Consider the following 23300-nt stretch of genomic DNA (forward strand, 5'->3'; position numbering starts at 1 on the left):
TGCCAATCACTAAAATTTCTGTTTTCTCCTTATTTAGTTTGAGGAAATTACTACTCATCCATTCAGAAACACAAGTAAGACATTGTGTCAGTGAACCAAGAGAGTCGGGATCATTTGGCGCTGTTGATATAGTTGTGTGTCATCAACATAGCTGTGGTAGCTCACATTATTCCTTGAGATAATCTGACCTAATGGATGCATGTAGATCGAAAACAGCAGCAGACCCAGGATAGATCTTTATGGAACACCATATAGAATATCCTGTGTCTTTGAAGTATAATTACCACAACTAACAAAGAATTTTCTACCTGCCAGGTAGGATTCAAACCAATTTAAGACACTGTCAGAGAGGCCCACCCATTGACTAAGGCAATTTCTAAGAATATTGTGATCAATAGTATCAAATGTGGCACTCAGATCTAAGAGGATGAGAACAGATAAACAGCCTTTGTCTGCATTTACCCACAAGTCATTTACTACTTTAACTAGCACAGTTTATGGACTGTTATTTGTTCTAAAACCCGACTGAAACTTGTCAAGGACAGGTGATCATTTACCTGCATAATGACTGCCTTTTCTAGGATTTTACTTAAGAAAGGCAGGTTAGAAATAGATCTAAAATTTGCAAAAGCAAAGGAGTCAAGATTATTTTTCTTGAGCAGGTGTTTAACAACAGCAGTCTTAAGACAGTATGGGAAGACCCCTGTATCTAATGATGAATTTACTATATCAAGAACACTATCTGTTAGCATGCCGGATACTTCTTTGAAAAAACTTGGTATTGGGTCAAGGACGCAGGTGGAAAGTCTCATTTGAGAATTGTTTTATATAAATCAGGCAAATCTATCCTGGTGAAAGAATTTAATTTGTTTAAAATGGAGTACTGGGGTTTAAGAGGATCAGTATTGGAGAGATGTAACCCAGCCACAGGGGATGCACAAACCAGTGTATTTCTTCATGCCAGTCCAAGCCTGGATAAATGTGGAGAGTTACGTCAGAAAGGGCATCCGGTGTAAAATTTTGCCAAATCAACATGCGGACAGCAATACAAATTTCCATACCGGATCGGTCGAGTCCTAGGTTAACAACGACCGTCACCAGTACTGTTAGCCAACAGGGAGCTGGCGGAAATTGGGCTACTGTTGGCTGAAAAAGAAGAATAGGGGGGAGAAGTGTCCGGAGGCAGGAGGAGAGGAGGAAAGTAAAGAGAGAGTAGATGAGGGTAGGAACTTTGAATGTTGACAGTATGACTGATAAGGGGAGAGGGTTAGCAGATATGATGGAGAGAAGGAAGGTTGATATATTGTGCGTGCAAGAGGCTAAATGGAAGGGGAGTAAGTCCAGGTGGATCGGAGGTGGATTCAAATTGTCCTATCATGGTGTGGATGGGAGGAGAAATGGGGTAGGAGTTATTCTGAAGGAACAGTATGTCAAGAGTGTTTTGAAGGTGAAAAGAGTGTCAGGCAGAGTAATGATTATGAAACTGGAAATTGGGGGTGTGATGATGAATGCTGTTAATGCATATGCACTGCAAGTTGGGTGTGCAATGGATGAGAAAGAAGATTTTTGGAGTGAGTTGGATGAAGTGATGAACAGTGTACCCAAAGGACAGAAAGTGGTGATTGGAGAGGATTTCAATGGGCACGTTGGTGAAGGGAACAGTGGAGACGAGAAGGTGATGGGTAGGTATGGTGTCAAGGAGAGGAATGAAGAAGGTCAGAGGATAGTGGATTTTGCCAAAAGGATGGACATGGCTGTGGTAAATACGTATTTTAGGAAGGGGAAGGAACATAGGGTTACTCACAAGTGTGGAGGAAGATGCACACAGGTAGATTACATCCTATGCAGAAGAGTTGATCTGAAGGAGATTGAAGACTGCAAAGTGGTGGCAGGGGAAAGTGTAGTTAAGCAGCATAGGATGGTGGTCTGTATGATGACATTGGAGATCAAGAAGAGGAAGAAAGTGAGGGCAGAGCCAAGGATCAAATGGTACCAAAAAAAGCAAAGTAGACAAGAGTACAAGGAGATAAGGTGCAAGGTGAAAGTAGAGAGAGGAGATGGCAAGGTGAAGAGAGAGGTGTAGCTAAAGAAAAGCCGTATGATGAGTTGTATGAGAGGTTGGACACTAAGAAGGGAGAAAAGGACCTGTACCGATTGGCTAGACAGAGGGACCAAGCTGGGAAAGATGTGCAGCAGGTTAGGGTAATAAAGGATAAAGATGGAAACGTGTGTTGAGTAGACCGAAAGAGTACTTTGAAAGGCTGATGAATGAAGAGAACAAGAGAGAGAAGAGGTTGGATGATGTGGAGATAGTGAATCAGGAAGTACAACGGATTAGCAAGGAGGAAGTAAGGAAAGCTATGAAGAGGATGATAAATGGAAAGGTCGTCGGTCCAGATGACATACCTATGGAAGCATGGAGGTGTTTAGGAGAGATGGCAGTGGCGTTTTTAACCAGATTGTTTAATGGAATCTTGGAAAGTGAGAGGATGCCTGAGGTATGGAGAAGAAGTGTACTGGTGCCGATATTTAAGAATAAGGGGGATGTGCAGGACTGCAGAAACTAGAGGGGATTAAAATTGATGAGCCACAGTATGAAGTTATAGGAAAGAGTAGTGGAAGCTAGGTTAAGAAGTGAGGTAATGATTAGTGAGCAGCAGTATGGTTTTATACCAAGAAAGAGCACCACAGATGCAATGCTTGCTCTGAGGATGTTGATTGAGAAGTTTGGAGAAGGCCAGAAGGAGTTGCATTGCATCTTTGTGGACCTGGAGAAAGCATATGACAGGGTGCCTCGAGAGGAGTTGTGGTATTGTATGAGGAAGTCGGGAGTGGCAGAGAAGAATGTAACAGTTGTACAGGATATGTACGAGGGAAGTGTGACAGTGATGAGGTCTGCGGTAGGAGTGACAGATGCATTCAAGTTGGAGGTGGGATTACATCAGGGATCGGCTCTGAGCCCTTACTTATTTGCAATGGTGATGGACAGGTTGACAGACGAGATTAGACAGGAGTTCCCGTGGACTATAATGTTTGCTGATGATATTGTGATCTGCAGTGATAGTAGGGAGCAGGTTGAGGAGACCCTGGAGAGATATGCTCTAGAGAGGAGAGGAATGAAGGTCAGTAGGAACAAGATAGAATACATGTGTGTAAATGAGAGGGGGGTCAGTGGAATGGTGAGGGTGCAGGGAGTAGAGTTGGCGAAGGTGGATGAGTTTAAATACTTGGGATCAACAGTACAGAGTAATGGGGATTGTGGAAGAAAGGTGAAAAAGAGAGTGCAGGCAGAGTGGAATGGGTGGAGAATAGTGTCAGGAGTAATTTGTGACAGATGGTTATCAGCAAGAGTGAAAGGGAAGATCTAGAGGATGGTAGTGAGACCAGCTATGTTATATGGGTTGGAGACGGTGGCACTGACCAGAAGGCAGGAGACAGAGCTGGAGGTGACAGAGTTAAAGATGCTAAGATTTGCGTTGGGCGTGATGAGGATGAACAGGATTAGAAATGAGTACATTAGAGGGTCAGCTCAAGTTGGACAGTTGGGAGACAAAGTCAGAGAGGTGAGATTGCATTGGTTTGGACATGTGCAGAGGAGAGATGCTGGGTATATTTGGAGAAGGATGCTAAAGATAGAGCTGCCAGGGAAGAGGAAAAGAGGAAGGCCTAAGAGAAGGTTTATGGATGTGGTGAGAGAGGACATGCAGGTGATGGGTGTAACAGAACAAGATGCAGAGGACAGAAAGATATGGAAGAAGCTGATCCGCTCTGGTCACCCCTAACGGGAGCAGCCGAAAGAAGAAGAAGAAGAAGAGTATTGGGGAGATGTATTATATTATTTTTAATATCATTAATATTGTGATTAAAAAATATAGCAAAAGCCTCAAAAGTTTCACTGGAAGTTTTTTGGTGGCATTCCATTGAGTGACCTGAGTTTAGCAGGCGATCAATTGTAGAAAATAAAACTCTTTGATTACTAGTACTGTTATTTATAATTTTAGAGAAATAGCACAGCTTCTTAAGACAGACTATGTTGTTGTATTCTGTTATTTTAGCCTTCAATATCTTATGGTGGATAATCAGTTTAGTTTCCTCCATTTACACTCAGTTCTCCAGCATGTTTTCTTTAGATCAGACACTCTTTGGGTCTTCCATGGTTTAACAGTGCTTTTCAGGGGTGACTATGTCAGCGGCAACTCTCACTTTAGTATTACAAATGGACTGTTTGCTTAAAATGTTTGTAAACTTTGAAGCTGCAGATGAATCAAAGAAGCTTTTTTTAACAATATACTTTTGTTAATTTTTTCTATCATTATTTCTATATTAAATAGTAATACTGTATATACATTACAATGACAACAAGTATATGACTCTGAAGGTTTACAAAAGTTTACCTTTTAAGGGGGTTAAAAACACTAGGTCAGTGTGGAAAAAAGGTAAAAATGGACACTAATGTCTGCATTCTTAGAGGAAAACGTAATAGATTGGACAGGGTCTTCTTCTATCAAATAATGCTAACTGACGACTCATTCAGGGGAGGGTCTGTTGGGAATGTTTTTGTTTGGTTTAGTTGAAGTTTATTGTTATATGTATAGAGTACAGTGAAACTGTTACTTTCATTGAATGGATGTATGGATATATTTGATATTTGGTACACTGTATTAATGCCAGAGAGGAAATTGTCATAAGGTTGTAAAAATAACTTTATTAGGTATGGGCTTATAATACTGATAATATAAAGTGACAATATGGTACACTGCAAGTGCAGCATTCTGAACTGAGTTGAGCTAACAATAAAGGAAAGAAAAACAAAACTATAGACCACATCTATTCCAGACAACTTACAGTAAATGGGAAAAACAGTAGGAGATCATAGAGATCAACAAACCTGTTTAGGTACCTAAACTGTCTGAATATCCCATTAGGGTACTTTTCAAAAGTTCAAAAGGTTTCTGTTTCATTTAAATGACTTGGTAATTTGTTTCAGGTTCCTACGAATCTTTGTGTGAAGAAGTGCTTCAGAGCTTTTGTATGAAATACACTTCCTTTTAATATCCACCAGTGATTTCTAATAGTGATGCTCTATTTAACTAGATTGTTCTGCTGAATTAACTTTATTGATCCATCCATCCTCTTCCGCTTATCCAAGATCAGCCCGCAGGGGCAGCAGCTTGAGCAGAGATGCCCAGACTTCCCTCTCCCTGGCCACTTCTACTAGCTCTTCCGGGGGAATCCCAAGGCATTCCCAGGCCAGCCGAGAGACATAGTCCCTCCAGCATGTCCTGGGTCTTCCCCGGGGCCTCCTCCTTCCAGTTAGACGTGCCTGGAACACCTCACCAGGCCTCCAGGAGGCATACTGATCAAATGTCCGAGCCACCTCATCTGACTCCTCTCAATACGGAGAAGCAGTAGCTCTACTCTGAGCTCCTCCCGGATGACTGAGCTTCTCACCCTATCTTTAAGGGAAAGCCCAGACACCCTGTGGAGGAAACTCCTTTCAGCAGGTTGTATTCGCAATCTCGTTCTTTCAGTCACTACCCATAGCTCATGACCATAGGTGAGGGTAGGAACGTAGATCAACCAGTAAATTGAGAGCTTTGCCTGATGGCACAGCTCCTTTTTCACCATGACAGACTGATGCAGAGCCCGTATCACTGCGGGCGCCACACCGATCCGCCTGTCGATCTCCCGCTCCATTCTTCCCTGACTCGTGAACAAGACCCTGAGATACTTGAACTCCTCCAATTGGGGCAGGGTCTCGCTCCCAACCCTGAGAGGGCACTTCATCCTTTTCTGGCTGAGGACCATGGTCTCGGATTTGGAGGTGCTGCTAACCAATCCAGAGAAAGCTGAAGATCACGGCCTGAGGAAGCAAACAGGACATCATCATCTGCAAAGAGCAGTGACCCAATCCTGAGCCCACCAAACCGGACCCCCTCAACCCCCTGGCTGTGACTAGAAATTCTGTCCATAAAAGTTATGAACAGAATCGGTGACAAAGGGCAGCACGGGCAGAATCTAACTCTCAACGGAAACGGGTTTGACTTACTGCCGGCAATGTGGACCAATCTCTGACACCGGTTGTACAGGGACCAAACAGCCCTTATCAGGGGGTCCGGTATCCCATACTCTCGGAGCACCACCACAGGATTTCCCGAGGGACATGGTCGAATGCCTTTTCCAAGTCCACAAAACACATGTAGACTGGTTGGGCAAAATCCCATGCACCCTCCAGGACTCTGCCAAGGGTGTAGAGCTCGTCCACTGTTCCGCGACTAGGACGAAAATCATACTGTTCCTCCTGAATCTGAGGTTCGACTATCTGATGGACCCTCCTCTCCATGACCCCCGAATAGACTTTTCCAGGGAAGCTGAGGAGTGTGATCCCTCTGTAGTTGGAACACACCCTCTGGACCCCTTTCTTAAAGAGGGGGACCACCACCTCGGTCTGCCAATCTAGAGGCACTGTCCCTGATGTCCATGCAATGTTGCAGAGGTGTGTCAACCAAGAACAGTCCTACAACATCCTGAGCCTTGAGGAACTGTGGGCGTATCTCATCTACCCCCGGGGCCCTGCCACCAAGGAGTTTTTTGACCACCTCGGTGACCTCAGTCCCAGAGATGGGAGCGCCCACTTCTGAGTCACCAGGCTCTGCTTCCTCATTGGAAGGCATGTTAATGGGATTGAGGAGGTCTCCTCCCACGCCCGAGTTTTTGCCTCAGCAACCACCGAAGCCACATTCTGCTTGGCCTGCCGGTACCTATTAGCTGCCTCCAGAGTCCCACAGGACAAAAGGGTCATGTAGGACTCCTTCTTCAGCTTGACGGCATCCTTCACCGCCGGTGTCCACCATCGGGTTCGAGGATTGCCGCCACGACAGGCACCGACCACCTTAAGGCCACAGCTCCAGTCAGCTGCCTCAACAATAGAGGCATGGAACATGGCCAATTCAGACTCAATGTCCCCCACCTCCCTCAGGACGTGGTCGAAGTTCTGCCGGAGGTGGGAGTTGAAGCTACTTCTGATAGGGGACTCTGACAGATGTTCAGAGCAGACCCTCACAATATGTTTTGGACCTACCAGGCCTGACCGACATCCTCCCTGACCATCAAAGGCAACTCACCACCATGTGGTGATCAGTTGACAGCTCCGCCCCTCTCTTCACCCGAGTGTCCAAGACATGTGGCCGCAAGTCCGACGACACGACCACGAAGTCGATCATCGAACTGAGGCCTAGGGTGTCCTGGTGCCAGGTGCACATATGGACACCCCTATGCTTGAACATGGTGTTCGTTATGGACAATCGTTACGGTCGAGCACAGAAGTCCAATAACAAAACACCACTCGGGTTTAGATCGGGGGGGCCATTCCTCCCAATCATACCCTTCCAGGTCTCACTGTCATTGCCCACGTGAGCATTGAAGTCTCCCAGCAGAACGAGGCAGTCCCCAGAAGGTGTGCCCTCTAGCACCCCCTCCAGGGATTCCAAAAAGGGTGGGTACTCCAGACTGCTGTACAGCACATATGCGCAGACAACAGTTAGGACCCATCCCCCCAACCGAAGGCGGAGGGAGGCTACTCACTCATCTACTGGGGTGAACCCCAATGAACAGGCTCCAAGTCGGGGGGAAATAAGTATGCCCACACCTGCTCAGCGCCTCTCACCAGGGGCAACTCCAGAGTGGTGGAGAGTCCAGCCCCTCTCAAGGAGATTGGTTCCAGAGTCCATGCTGTGCGTTGAGGTGAGCCCAACTATATCTAGCTGGAACCTCTCAACCTTGCGCACTAGCTCAGCCTCCTTCCCCTTTAGTGAGGTGACATTCCACATCCGAAGAGCCATCCTCTGTAGCTGAGGATCAGACTGCCAAGGTCCCCGCCTTCGGCCACCACCCAATTCACACTGCACCCAACCACCTTGGCTCCTCCCATAAGTGGTGAGCCCATGGGAAGGGGGACCCACATTACCTCTTCAGGCTGTGCTAGCCGAGCCCCATGGGTGCAGGCCCGGCCACCAGGTGCTTGCCATCAAGCCCCACCTCCAGAGGGGTCCCCCGGTGACCCGCGTTCAGGCAAGGGAAAACTACGTCCAAATTTTTTATTCTTCATGGTAGGTTTTCTGAACTAATCTTTCTCTCGTTCCTCACCTAGGACCAGTTTGCCTTGGGTGACCCTACCAGGTGCATAAAGCCCCCGACAACAGAGCTCCTAGGATCATTTGGACACACAAACCACTGCACCATGATAAGGTGGCAGCTCAAGGAGAAGAACTTTATTGATGCCTTTGAGAATTTAAAAAACTTGAATTAGTTATAGATATAGATGTTTCTTTGTGCAGGACATACCCTTTAGTTACAGGGTGCAATTTGCTGCTTGTCTGTGTACAGCTTCTGAATTTTTCTGTTATGAGGTGACTAAAAGTGCACACAATGCTCCAGATATGGTCTCACTAACACATTACAGAGTCTAAGTATAAGATCCATTTACAAAGAGAAGACAATACTATGGGGTTAATACTCATTAGGAACAGGCAAGTCAAAGTTTACATGACCTTGGCTAGGTTGCCACACAGCTTCTCCCTAGCCATTCTTCAATAAACTGTATAGCATGATTTTACTGGAACAACAAAGCATCAGTTACTTTTACAGGAAAATCATTCTATGAGCAGTGGAGTGAAGGCTTTACCTTCAACAACAGTTTTATTTCTCTTGGAGTGACACAAAGCCATGCATAGTGGTACTGTAACACATGGAGTATAGACATTAATAGCTTTTGCAAGGGAAATAGGAGTATGGAGCAATTCCCTAATTTATACATCAGGAGAAGAACTGTGAACCCCACTCTAACCTTGACTGGAAGTTAGCATAAATATTTGAGGATGGGAGTTACTGTATAAAGATAATGCTACCTAGTTCTAGGTATTAATCCTTCAGTATTATTTTGAATTAACTGCAGGCTCGAAGTCAAAATGACATAAACAGGACACATGTAAATCATTATAGTCGTAGACTTTTGGAAACAAGTAAGGCCATAGAATCGATGTTCATAAGACTTTACTCAGCTTACAGATAGGGTTACAGAAATTTTTTATCATCTTTTAACATATCAGGTCTTCGGTGGCATCACCTTTGTCTATTGACTACAACTTACCAATGTACTCATTTCAGAAAATACATTGTAGTCCATCTTAGAGACCAAGGATAAATAAAATTAATGTAGTGGGCTGAGGCTTCAGATACAGGTCCCTAGACTATATAATTGCTTGTCTGCACTAGCAAAAGGAAAGCTTTTAAACCAAAGCTGAAAATGTAGCACTTTTGGTCTACTGCAATTTTTTAGGCAATACTGTGACAGTCGTTATCAGCTACTGTATTGGTCTCTTCAGAACAGATGTAAAGAGCTTCTATTTGACTATTTATTTCTCTCTATTCAACATGAATGCATCAGGATTTTCTCCACTGACCTTTAACATCAACAATATTTTTTTTCGTCCATAGAGCTGCAGTTTAATGTTATAAAGCATTAAAGCCTTATGACTCTAAGATTATTTTTTTTTACAGATAACCTTTACTTGAACGCCTTTACTTACTGTATGTCAAATAAACAGCTAGTTGTCAGAGTCTGATTGTCTCGATGTGTCTAAAGGTAGGGCTATACAGTACACTATTTTTCTGCATCCTCTATTCTGGGCTTATTATTTCTACAACCTTATGGTGTATCAACTGGAACGTCCAGCTGCAATGCCCATTCGCCTTCACTTTACTGAGTATCTTTGTCTCCGTTTTGGAGGCGGGACGACACGAGCGCGCCTTGTCCTCAGGTTCGATGCCCCGCCCTTCCCCACGCCTCCGCTAGGTAATACACCAAATTAGAGTTTGGGAAGGCGGTTCAGAGTGGGGAGGCTCGCGAGCTGAAGTAACTGAACCCTCCAGGATGGTGCGAAGTAGTTGGACAATCGACTGCGTATTTTAATTTTTAGTCGGACCTTTAAAGCAGATTGTATCGATCGGCGAATATTTTAAATGGTGAACGAGACAAGAGAGAGTTGTTCTGGACTGTTTCCTTACGGCGAGAGTGCAGCTAGCTTAATTCAAGGTAAAACTGATTTTTTACTCCCTGGGAAAAGCACAATGTGAGTAATCTGTCATTTTTTACCTTTAATATCACTCTGTAAAAATCCTACTAACACTGCTGTAGGTGGTTGTGACAAAATCTTTGAGACGTGAGGATAGGCGTAAAAGAGCAAGTCCATTTCATTTAAAGAATACTTTTCCGACAAGCACGTGTAAAGCGACTTTTATGCTTGCGCACACATTAATGCAGTGGTGCAAGTTTTGTATTTATTTTTCGGCGGATGTTACACTTTTTTAAATTTATTTATAAATGTTTACTGAAGACTTCTAAGTGCCCCGTAAAATTTAGTGCATAAACATGATCATCACATTCCCGTATTCTTCTACAGTAAAGCATCCATAATTGACTGATGTGAGAATTACATACTTACATCTCGTTCCTTAAGCATTATGGCTTAATTCACCAAATTTTGGCACAACATTTCAACGGTCAGACGTTTAAACTGAGATATGCTGCCTGTTTTATAAGACATTTAAGAAGGGTGTGCGTATCTCACCCTTCTCCAAAGCTAAAATTAAAAATATGCACCATTGAACTGATTCAGTTTCGGTCAATGACTTGTTTTTTCGAAGTGCTTTTTTCTGTCTGAGATGTCCACTACCTATTAAAATGTTCCAAAGTAAGTATCTAGACGAAAACATTTGTTAGGAGAATAAACGGAAAAGTGTAAGTTTGAGGGACAGCGCAAGCCCGCTGCAGTTTTCAAACTTTTTTTTATTACTATAATACAGTTATGGTTTAACAGGTCACTTTACAATTAGACGTCCAAAATCAAACGTTATACACACACGCACGCATATATATATATATATATATATATATATATATATATATATATATATATATATATATATATATATCATATCAAGTCATGATTGTTTAGAAAAATTGGGTAGTCATAGTGTTGTAAGTGAAAGAGAATACCTGCACAGATTCCATCGACATTGGAGCTGCTATACACCGATTGGAAAATATCCATCTATACAGATTCACTGTACAACAGTAGTCTTCCCTTTTGAAAAACGACCCACTTCACTGCCGGACTGATTTTTATGTTCATTGTCTTTCGCTTTTGTATTTGGGCCGCTAAGAGTTTGTTCTCATCGCATCTAAGGTAACTGTTTACATTATTGCACGCTTCCAGCGCCAAGACTCTATTCCCAAGTAACCAGTAACTGTGAACATGATAATGACAGTCTAATGTCAGTTGTAACGTAAATGCTCAGAAAACCTGCACGTCACAACGCACGACTGACGTCTTGATAATCCCCTGACTAGCTTTTTGAATCTGCTCTGTATTGTTCGTTTACTCTGGTTGCTCCGTCAATGTGTGCTGATTGTTCAGTGTCATTGGGTTACGCTCTAGCCCCACTGTCAATCAGCTGTCTTGTGTGTCGCTGCTGTTTTTCCTCGATTACAGTGAGGAGTTGATATTAATATATGAGTTCATATGAAGCCATAATTTCCCTCTGAGTTCTTTGCCTGGCTCTATTACCGGCACTCTCAGGAGGCTAACTGGAGGTCTGTTGATTTCAGTGTCTGGTAAGAATTTTCCATAGGTTTGGCTGCCTGGTTATTTGAACAGTAGTTTGGCTCCCCCTCTAGTGCGAAATACTGACTGAAAACAAGAGCCAGAGTATAGTGATGAATAGGACTGATTGAAAGTAGGATCAAGCACAGGAAAATATGTTTCTTTTAAGCTCATCTCAAGGCAAATCTCTCCTTATGTTGTGTCTGAATATTTTTCCCTCAAAAAATCCTGCTACTGTACATATCCTGGAAGTCTTGGAAGTTGATGTCTGCAAAAACCTTATTGACAAAAGTGAGAGGTTTTATGGCAGTGCATAATCTAACAATACTGTGGGGTCTGCATTATTTTGCTTGTTTCTATTTGTTCTGCACTGTGACAAAGACAATCAACAATGTTTTTTAAATACCTTTTAAACCCTGCAATGTGACCTATAACCAGACTAGCCTCCTTATTATTTGAGTGAATTTGGGAATTTAGCATTCAATACCCTTTTACATAAAAATAAGCAAACTGTTGACATGTACTGTACTGCTAGCATTTTGTAAGTGTATGCACATTTGGGGCAACTGAATGAGTTTTTTCTTAATTTCCATTCTAATGCTTTACACACACTAAACCACAGTGCATCTTAGTAACAAAGAAAAACACATATAAATAAAGCAAAACAAAAGCAAAAAGCAAGTAAATAAAGAACTCCAAAAACAAAAGTCTACCAATACAATAATAAAACTCTTTCAAAATTATCTTCATGTCCCCTTGTAGTATATTAGCAGTTAATTCATCTCATCAAAACATTTATAAAGCTTAAAAGGAAACATAAATATACAAGAAGAATAACAATAAAAATAGATATATAGATAGATAGATAGATAGATAGATAGATAGACATTATTTTTATAGAAACCTTTAATTATAATTATATTAAAAGACAAGCTGTATTTTTTGAAAATAATTATATTTTCTTGAAAATCTTCAAGCTGACTTATCATTTCAATTTTAAGCAAATTGCACTTTCAGTCTGCTATGAATTAGGACTTTAAACATTAGCAAAGCATCAGTGGGTAAAGTGTTTTTAATCTTATTACGATTTGTTTTGAATATCATCAATTTAGATAGATAGATAGATAGATAGATAGATAGATAGATAGATAGATAGATAGATAGATAGAAATGCATACATACAATCATAAATAAAATGTCATCCCTGTAAACAGGCAAATATCTCTATTTTTGTGTTCTACTATACATTCATGCTAATGCGAGCTGTATAGGGTATGTGTGTTTCTATTGTAAACTAAATTAACATATAGAGAGGTCTTAAAACAAGTTTCAGAAATCAGAAAATGTAGTATATATTACAAAGTAAGTTTTTTAAATTTTTAAGATACCTGCAACACACATTGAGATATCATAAATGCATTTCAAGATATCTAAAATGTGTTTTCAGATATCTCCAAATCTCCAGTGAATATATTTCAAGATTTCTCAAATTAACCTTTTCTTGCATTTTCATATATCTTAAATACATTAAATAATATCTCAAAGTCATTTCCTGTTCTTTCAGTTTGCACTTACTATCTATTGTAAGACATCTCCAAATACTTCTTAGACATTACAAAATGTGCAGGAAGTAATTATTTAATGTATTTAATATATTTAAAATAGATTGCTTCAGATTTCTGGAAGTTCATATGCATTAGCTTTAATGTTATATTTACATACCTTATATAATTACCTGTCTTTTTAATAATGTCTTAAAATGTGTTACAGATATATAGAAATAAAAATTGAGATATTAAAATGTTATTTCAGATATTGTTAAATAACTAGGAAGTCATTTAGAGTTACAGTACCTTGAAATACATTTCAAATATCTTTTGTGGAGGTGAAATCCATTTTAAGATACCTTGGTTAAGCCACAAATAACAGGCAGATCATGTTCAGATATATTAGATGTATTTGAGATACCAAATTTTGAAATATCTTAGAATATACTCCCCTGGATTTTGGGATATTTTAAGTATATTTTCAGATATATTTAATTAACGTTTTGTGCAACTCATGATATGTCAAATGCATTTCAAGAGCTGTCAGTATGACAGGAAGTCATTTAAAACATGACAAATTTTATAGGAAGTCATTTTAGATATCTCAAAAAGTGCAGGAAGTTATATTAAGATATCTCAAGTTGCATTTCAACTTATTTCAAAATCACACAAAGCTATTTTTTACATATCTAGAAATGAATTTGATAAATCTTAAAGTGGTCAGGTTGTCACATTGAAATATCTTCTGATACATTTTAGATGTCTGAAAATATATTTAAATATGTAGTAGAAGTGATGTATTTATCCATAACTGAGTTCAACTTAAAATATAATTCAAGACATCTTAAAATTCATTTTTAAGCCACAGTTATTTCATTTTTTCGGCATCTTACCCATTCACCTATTGCAATTCTTTGTCACAAGCCATGTCTAAACAGAATATTACAGTTTCATAGATTATTGTTGTTTTTTCATGAAATGCAGTACATAAATATTTTTCTCCCCTACTTTACTGTAGCAAAATGTCGAATCTTGCAGCTCACCATGTCCATCAGAGATACTGGACTTTTCAATTTGAGCTCGTACAAGTTGCTGTACTTATGCTGAATATATAGTCTAGTTGGCATGTGTGACAAAATGCTTTCTATTTCTGTTAGTTTATAAGTTTTCAACATCACTATCAACCTTCTGAAATGTTCTTAGTGGGGTTGAACGAAGCAAATATGATGTTTGATGGTTCAGAAGGTTTATTAGCATTAGACAACTACAGAAAGGTGAAAATTTCTGTAAACTAAATCCAAGTTGCACTTTTGTAATACAGTCCTTGTATCTGTTGTGCATGTCATTTTGTGATTTTGTGATATAGTGAAATGAGTGGAAGTGTGCTTTTTTTTTTCAAAATAAAATTAATTGAGCTATTTGGTCATGACACTGATATATTGTAAACCCAGTTTGAATGATATTTTGATTAGATCTCTGCTCTTGTGTGTTCCGGAGCTCACAACATTTAAATCAGTGCTTTAGCTAATTAAGAAATAGCAAATGGCTATGGTTATGACGAGTTGGGAGTCTGAGTTATCCACTGCTATAATAGGCCCACCTCACGGCTCCAGTAGAGGCTATAAAAGCCGTGCTTCCTTTTCATATGCAGAATTGGGGAGGTTACAAAGTTAGTGTACCGTGAAGGGTTAGCTAACCCGGTGGGGGAGGGGGTTTCCAATGGCTTTTTTGTGCTGGTTTGTGTGAATGCAATGGGAAGGCACTGGTCATTCTCATGTGATGCCGGAGCAGCAAGTAAGAAAAATGCTCATTTTTACCTGGCACATCTTGTACAGTGTGGTGCTCTTGTCAGTTGCTCCCTTGGGTCTTTGGCTATTTATATTGTGTTGGAGGTTAGAACTCATAAAACAGAAGAAGTTCATTTGAATAAAGAAACTTTGTTTCTTCATTTCTCTTTCCCAAAAAACTTAGCCATGTTAGATTAGCTGATGCCTCTTAATTGCATGTAGCCTGATGGACTGGCATCAACTCCAGGGTTTTTTTTTTTTATTTCTGAATTGATCATGTAAAGTTTTTTAACAGTATCGTTGCTACTGAATGCTATACAAAAGAATAGCATCCTGGAATTTAACTGGTTTATTGTTTTTATTGCATACTGTATCTGTATCAATCAAGCCAATGTAATTAAAGAGCAATATTTTTCTTTGGGCTTTGCTTGTTTTATTTTTAGCAATTAGAAACAATTCCTCCATCAGGAAATAGAAAGAGCAATTTAATTTCAAATTAGTGTGACTCCTTAACTCAGAACCAGACTTGATGTTGTCAGCATCCGATTTTCTTCAAGTATGTAACAAAGCCTGCGTTACATTTCTTAGACAAGTTAGCCAGTAGATAATTAAGCCTTCTTGATTGGGCTTTTCCCGTTTTTTGCAGTTTCTTTTGTTGTTAAGCTGTTTAGATTGGCTAGTATATATAATACCGTATATATTTTGAATAACACAGACTTTCTAAGCAGCTCTTAATCAGTTTTAGCTCCCAGAAACAGACAAAACAATGTTCTCTCTTTATCATTCTCAGTTTTTGAAGGGCATGTACAGTTCTCTTGTCATATTAATATTCCACAAAAAGAATCAGAATTATAGTATGGGAAATTCATATTTGGGTGACAAGCTTTGTACAGTTCACAGATACTGATTTAAAAGTCACTCCATTGTAGGTATAGTACACAAAAACTGGAGGAACAGAACTGAGTTAACATTCAAGAAACACATGTTAAAGCGTGATTTAAAAAAATGTATCCTTGGACCACCACTGAACAACTGGTGTGTCTTTATTTCAAACTATAGCCATAATATTCAACAGTAATATTTACTAATCACGTTTTAGCTGCCAAGATTACAGATGTTCACTGCCTACAGAGGCAACCAGATGGCTTGGGGGAATTGAAAAGCACACAAGCTTATCAAAGTTTAACCTGACAGCCTTGAAGTCATTATACCAGTAGAAAGGGTCAGCAAGACAATAATGCCATAATTTTGTTCAGTTTTTATAATAAGACTTCTTGGTTCTTGAACATGCACTTAGGTTTCAATGTGAGATCTTTAAATGAAAGTGATTCATAGAGATCTTGTCTGCGTTTATTCCCCTCTTTCTACTACACAAGCAAAATCTATACAGTGTCTTAGTTTGTCACAGTCACAGTCACAGTTTGTGTCCAGGCAGATGTGGTCAAGCATTAGTGGAAGATGTAGTATCGGGTTACACGAAAATAGCCTGGCATACACAATGTCTTTGTGAAGGTTTTTAGGCATGTAACATGTAGCTTCTGTAGATGTACACCTCTTTTCAATTTCCACAAAAGTAATACATGACAAACCTAGATAAAATTAGTACTGCAATAGTTCCATATATTTTTGTAAAAATTATTGGAGATACAAAAAGAGCTTTCTAAAAGGGAAGACATTACTGAAGGTTACTGGCAAAAATTCTACCTTAACTTCTTGTAAAGCTAAAAACAGAAATATGCAGTATGAGGTGAGTCTTATGTACAATCCTGTTAGAATGTCTTCATCCAATGTCAAATGTATAATGCTACATACATTTGATTTTCTAGAATAACTAACTACTTTGCAGTTTTGTACTATAATTGTCAACAACAACAACAACATTTATTTATATAGCACATTTTCATACAAACAGTAGCTCAAATTGCTTTACATAATAAAGAATAGAAAAATAAAAGACACAATAAGAAAACAAAATAAATCAACATTAAGTAACATTGAATAAGAGTAAGGTTCAATGGCCAGGGGGGACAGAAAAAACAAAAAAACTCCAGACGGCTGGAGAAAAAATCAAAAAATCATCAAATGCATCAGCCTTTTCATTTCTTGGAATACAGAGTAGAGTAAGTATCTTGCAATGCAGAAATAATTTGCAGAGTAATTTATGGTTAATCCTTTATATGCGACATAAAAGGGGTACATTTGTCACAGACTGGCAATTCAGCTGTTAAGGATGAAGTCAAATGTTAATTTTAAGCCACCCTATGCAAAAAATTCAGTAAGTATTGCATATTAAACGTCCATTCAATTTCTGAACCCATTTAATCCAACACAAAGTGCATTCCAGCAACTTTGGGCACAAGGCCCAAACCTCTTAGATGGGGTGCAAGTCCATCACAGGGCATACTAATGCACCCATTCATGTTAACTCTGAACAAATTTAGCACATCTTTTAGATGTGTGAGGAAAGCCAGAATATAGGAGGATCATGCCAACTCTACACAAATGCCAAAAGTGACAAGGCTGAGCTTTAAACCCAGTGTCCTGGAGCAGTGAAGTAGCTGCAGCACCTACTGTGCCACGCTTTTTGTAAGCTTAGAATAACGTTTAATAGAATAAAAAAAAACCTCACTTAATTCAATTCTGTCTCGTGGAATTTTGGTGTTATCCTGGTAACATTGGGTCTACACTGAATTCCAATAAATTTCCTCTTATGGACACACCTGAGCTCACACATGGCCAATTTGGATCTAATGTGCAAATCTTTGGAATTGGGGAGGAAAACCAGAGTAACTGAAGAAAAACACACACAGACATGTTGAGGTTATGCACTATCCACACAGACAACTGGGATTTCAGCCAAAGACCCTGCATCTGTCAGTCAGCAGTGCTAAGCACGGTGTCACCAAGCTGCCCTATGTTAAAAGTGTTTAAAGATATTATTTTCAGGGTGTTTGCACATCACATGTACTATATCACTAATGGAGAACAGTTAACTTTAATGATGGAATACTAGAAGAAGAAGAAGAAGAAGAAGAACTGCAGTAAGGAAATCTAGGACACTGGGAATTTTGTGTGTCCTCTTCTGCATCCCAATAGTGTTAAGTAGCACAGAGTGACGTGAGGCAAAGTACAAATTCACTGAACTGAAAAAAGATCTGCAAAGCAAATCATTCATCCTTCTAGCCATCAATCTTCTGTTTCAGTTTTGTTCTAGATGAGGTTGTAGGGAAGCTGGAGCATATCAGAGCCTGGGTGGACACAAAACAGAAACTCATTCTGGACAGGATGCTATTGCAAGGGTCACACTAGCACACCCATATTGGCACTGGGGCTGTTTAGAATTGTCAGTGAGCCATATGGCATGTTATATACTCTGAGGAAGCTAGAAATTTAACTAAGACGAGGAGACTGAGCACACTTCATAAAGAAGGCTATCCGGCACCATCCGAAATCCTAGGTGCTTGCTTGATAATCAGAAGCGTTCATTTGTAATTCTCACTCATCATTAATGCCTCCCTCAAATTATTCCTTAATGAAATATTAAGGGAGAATCTTAGTTTAATGTAAATCCTTTATGTCCATCTTAAAAGGTCAATGGGCTAAAATAACAGAAGAGTGTCTATTTTGAAGTCCATGTGAAAACGAATCTTCTGTTTTCTACCTTAATCATCCAGTAGCATCTCTGATAGAACTGGTATCCCTGACAATGGTCTAACACATTTCATTATTCTCTCTTTTTAATGCACACATATTGACACATGAAAAATAAATGTGGTATTCCTGTTGAATTGTTTGAAGCTCATATTGGAAGCTCTTGTTACTGCTTTATACTAATTTGCCATCCTCAACTAAATTGCTTTCAAAGAGGACCAAGCGTCTGGTTTATATTTCCTACAGCCCACCACTGAATTCATCTATATATTCTTCTCTTCCTGAAATCAATGTTTCCATTACCGGCTCATTTACACTTTTCCTAGTCTGATATTGTAATGTAGTGCAAATGACTCCAATCTCATCCAATGGCTACATTCCCAATATAAACAATGAACATTATGACCACATTTATGGACATACAGTAACATCACTTAGTTGAGCAGTGAAGGGAATATCATAATACTAAAGTGCGAGTTTGCTGGCCAAAGAAAAATAATTTAGGTTATAATTATCATTTTTACTGTACCCTATATGGGTGAAGGTATAAACTTTGAGAATGAAATAGATATTACCATGAAAGTCTTTATTATGGAGAGGACACATGATCCTGTTAAGACAATACTGAACAGCTTATTATATTTAATGTTTTAGTAGATAATGCCATTTTTAACTATGGAAAAGGATGCCCCATTAAAAACGGCTTGTAGTTTCCTTAGTTTCCTTGGTGTGTGTATATATGGCTCAAGTTCCTGCCTGGGAAATGAGAGTAGTAATTTCATGTTCTGTCCATGTTCACGTCCACATGCGTTTTATCTGGGTAATCCTTTATCTGGTGTCCTCTCACCTATCACAAAATAGTGCAGGTCACATCAGTTGGAAGCTTGATAAATTTCTGTGTGGGTTAAAAGTTAAACGTTTAGCAATAACGAGGGTGAGACTTACACAATAATCAACACAAACTGAACACAACAAATAAAGAATTGACAAATATTTTAAATCACTTACATCCATCAGGAAATTGTTATCTTCAATTTCAAAGGAGGTGTGGAGGGAAGATAATAGTGCTGTCTTCATGGTTACCATGCTTATCATCTCTCATTATACTGTCTTCTCATCTTCTTGGGACAGATGGATTGTCACTGGACATATATCTAATGTGCCTGCTGAGCCCTTAACTCCTCTGTTTACACAGCATACAGAGAAACAAATGTGAGAAGCGTGCCTATAAAGATTAAAACAAAAAACAATAAGAATCCATCCATCCATTTTCTAACCCGCTGAATCCAAACACAGGGTCATGGGGGTCTGCTGGAGCCAGTCCCAGCCAACACAGGGCACGAACCAATCCCAGGCAGGGTGCCAACCCACCGCAGGACGCACACAAACACCCAAGCACACACTAGGGCCAATTTAGAATCGCCAAGCCACCTAACCTGCAAGTCCTTGGATTATGGGAGAAAACCCACGCAGACACGGGGAGAACATGCAAGCTCCACGCAGGGAGAACCCGAGAAGCGAACCCAGGTCTCCTAACTGCGAGGCAGCAGCACTACCACTGCGCCACCGTGCCGCCCACAATACGAATCTGTATTTTTAATTTTAACAAACAACTACAACAAAAGCTGCAACATGCAACAACATCCTCAAATCCCCTTAATCCAATATAGGTTGTGAGGGGCTGGAGCACACCCCAGTAGCAACTAGCTCTGGCTGGGGCAGGTCCCACTCCCACACATACTCACACAGAATCAATTAGGATTACCCAATCAGCCTGGCACACAAGACTTACATGGAAGAAAACCTCCAAAGGATTAGAAAAAGCATGCAGACTCCACACAAACAACATCTGGGCATAAGATTTGAACCCAGGACAATGGATCCATGGAGCAGCATATCTGATTGTAACATGCTATTTTAAATAATTCTAAGTAAAAAAAATAACAGCAAAAACACTTCATTAAAAAAAATTACTGCATAGAAAACATTTACATTGCTAAAAAAATATAAGATACAACAACAACAACATTTATTTCTATAGCACATTTTCATACAAACAGTAGCTCAAAGTGCTTTACATATTAAAGAATAGAAAAATGAAAGACACAATTATAAAACAAAATAAATCAACATTAATTAACATCGAATAAGAGTAAGGTTCAATGGCCAAGGGGGACAGAAAAAACAAAAAAACTCCAGACGGCTGGAGAAAAAATAAAATCTGTAGGGATTCCAGACCATGAGATACATAACTAGATAATGCAAAATATGCCACCATCTTACCTGATCATACGCTCAGTCATGGCATAATAAACCACACTGACTGTACGAAGCGCCCATGTAAATGTTTAGAGGATTTAAAATAATCCCTTTGAGTAAGGCCTTTAACTTGCAATTTCTCCATCCGGGGTGTGATATTAACCTGCATCCAGCTCTGCAAGCAGGTCCTCGAACTTGCTGAGAAAATTCGGGGGTAGGTGGCCAGTCCGGCACTCCAGATGCTTTTAAAATAATAACATGCATAACATTCTTAAACACACTTTATCTACTTTAAGGTCATGGAGATCCAAAGCCTATCCCAACAGCACTCAGTGTAAGGCAGGAAACGGTCTCTTTAGCAAACCTGCATGCCCAGAGGAAAACCCACATGGCCAAAGGAAAAAAGTGCAAACTCAATATAGACAGTGAGCAGACAGGGAATTCAAACTCAAGATGCTGAGTCCATAAAGCAGCATCACTAACCATTGTGTCATCATAATAGACATTTAATTAACAAACAAAAATATGAAAAAATGCACATGTAGCATTTAATGTACGGTTCAATAAAACAAAGAAACAGGATAACATATAATACATAAAATCTTTACAGCATCTTAGATACAAAATGAAAACTAAACTAGGTTTTTGTGCTGTCCTTTTTATTTATAAAAAATAGTTATACCATTTTTGTCAGGTATGTTTGTTACAATACAGTAATCAAAAGACACAGAGAATACTTATTGAATATACTTTTTTCTATCTAAATATCATTTTTAAGCAGCTGGTTAGTTATTTACAATCAGGGTCACAGAGAAGCAGAACCTCTCTACAGCAAATGGAGTAAAACAGGAGTTAGCTCAGTTCAAGGTGTCAGTCCAATTTAAAGGTACCAGACAATATCAGTACATGGAAGGAAGGCAGGCTATCAACATGCTGACCACATTAAATGAATTCATTCTTTACCTGTGTACTGTAATATATTGCAGGCAAGATGACAGAGTAGGATTTCAGTCTCAAAGAGTTAAAGGAGTTATTATTCCTTAAGTTGTTAAACTCATATTGAGGCAACATATCCTTTGACTGATGCTGTCACACAAACTACAGATAAGTGTGATTACAGTAAGTAAATTACTTATAATGGTGACCACTCCTGGCAGCGTTGTTTGACCATTTCTCTTTGTGAGAGCAGATACACATTCTTTTTTTTTTGTTCTTTATTTCGTCTTATACAATTTCCCAACACTCCTCCCTTAAGATGTTTAGAGTGTAATCTGAACTGGCTGAGATACTGGCCTGGACAAAATGCTAAAAGTGCTAAACAGAGTGAAATTTGGTATCTGTCACTCCCCATCATATTCATCCTTGGTTGGTGGCGTGGTGGCACGGTGGAATGTGCAGTCTTCCTGTAACTGTAAGGATTTTTCTATGGGTACTCCTAACAGTTTTGTGTTAGGTTACCTTTCAGTATAAAATTGGCTCTATGACGATTGAAGCATGAGTGTTCCTGTGATCAGTGCTGGCACACCCTAGGCCAAGCTTATTAGTATACCAACCGACTGTTCGATAGCTAACCCACGTGGCTGGTTTCTTTCCCCCATTATGATTTGTGCTCTAGGTGAATGTCTAATTCACCTTAATGGTGGCGCTGGCCCTGCTTGTGATAGAATGCCACCTCATCCAGGGTCGATTCCTTCTCTGTGGTAAATGCTGCCAGGATAGGCTCTGGGTTATGTTAGGTTGATCCTACAGAGTAAACATGCAAAACATTCTAGGATTACACTTCCATGGTGAAGACAATAAATGTAAGGGTTATTAAAAAAAACAAGTATTTTTATAGCAATGGACTTGTGCTGTGGCTACAGTGCTGCCGGGATAGGCTACTTGCTCCTGTGGCCCTGAGTTGGATTAAGATGACTAGAGAATGTTATATTATGTTAAAATGTCGTTTATCTTAAAACATGAGCCAACCAAAGTGCTATTAGCAAGTCTCCATTTAAATCACTGTGTAGTTAATTGCACAGAGCCTTTAGTTCAGCTGCACTTAACAAAGCAGAATGTAAACTATATCATGGCAAATGTTTCTTTTTTTAATATGGCCTGAGTGGTGCTGTGCATATCCATTCAATTAGGAAAAGAGGTCAATAAGGGATGAAACTGGTATTACAATGAATAGCATGAGTAATAAAAACACATACAAAGGCTAATGTATAAGCTGGAAGACTCAAATACTTTCCTGCTCAGTTTTGAATAAACTCTTGCTTATCCAGAATTATTCCAACCTTTCTGCTTAATTATGCCAATATTCTAATCAGAGCTTTAATAAACTTATAATAAACTTAATTTATTTAATGTTTATTTTTAGTGAGCAACAAAGTGGAAGTGCATTGTATAGA

General features: G+C 39.6%; 1 protein-coding gene across 1 annotated transcript in view; it reads left to right on the forward strand.

Moving 5' to 3' along the window:
* The first annotated feature begins 9906 nt into the window (after positions 1 to 9906).
* Positions 9907 to 23300, forward strand: part of greb1 (growth regulating estrogen receptor binding 1) — a 184012-nt gene continuing 170618 nt past the window's right edge. Inside the window, exon 1 of the mRNA XM_039748922.1 lies at positions 9907 to 10093. The gene's annotated coding sequence lies outside the window, so the exon portion shown is untranslated. The remainder of the gene's footprint in view (positions 10094 to 23300) is intronic.

Source organism: Polypterus senegalus, chromosome 3 (assembly GCF_016835505.1).
Source record: "Polypterus senegalus isolate Bchr_013 chromosome 3, ASM1683550v1, whole genome shotgun sequence".
Taxonomy (NCBI): Eukaryota; Metazoa; Chordata; class Cladistia; order Polypteriformes; family Polypteridae; genus Polypterus; species Polypterus senegalus.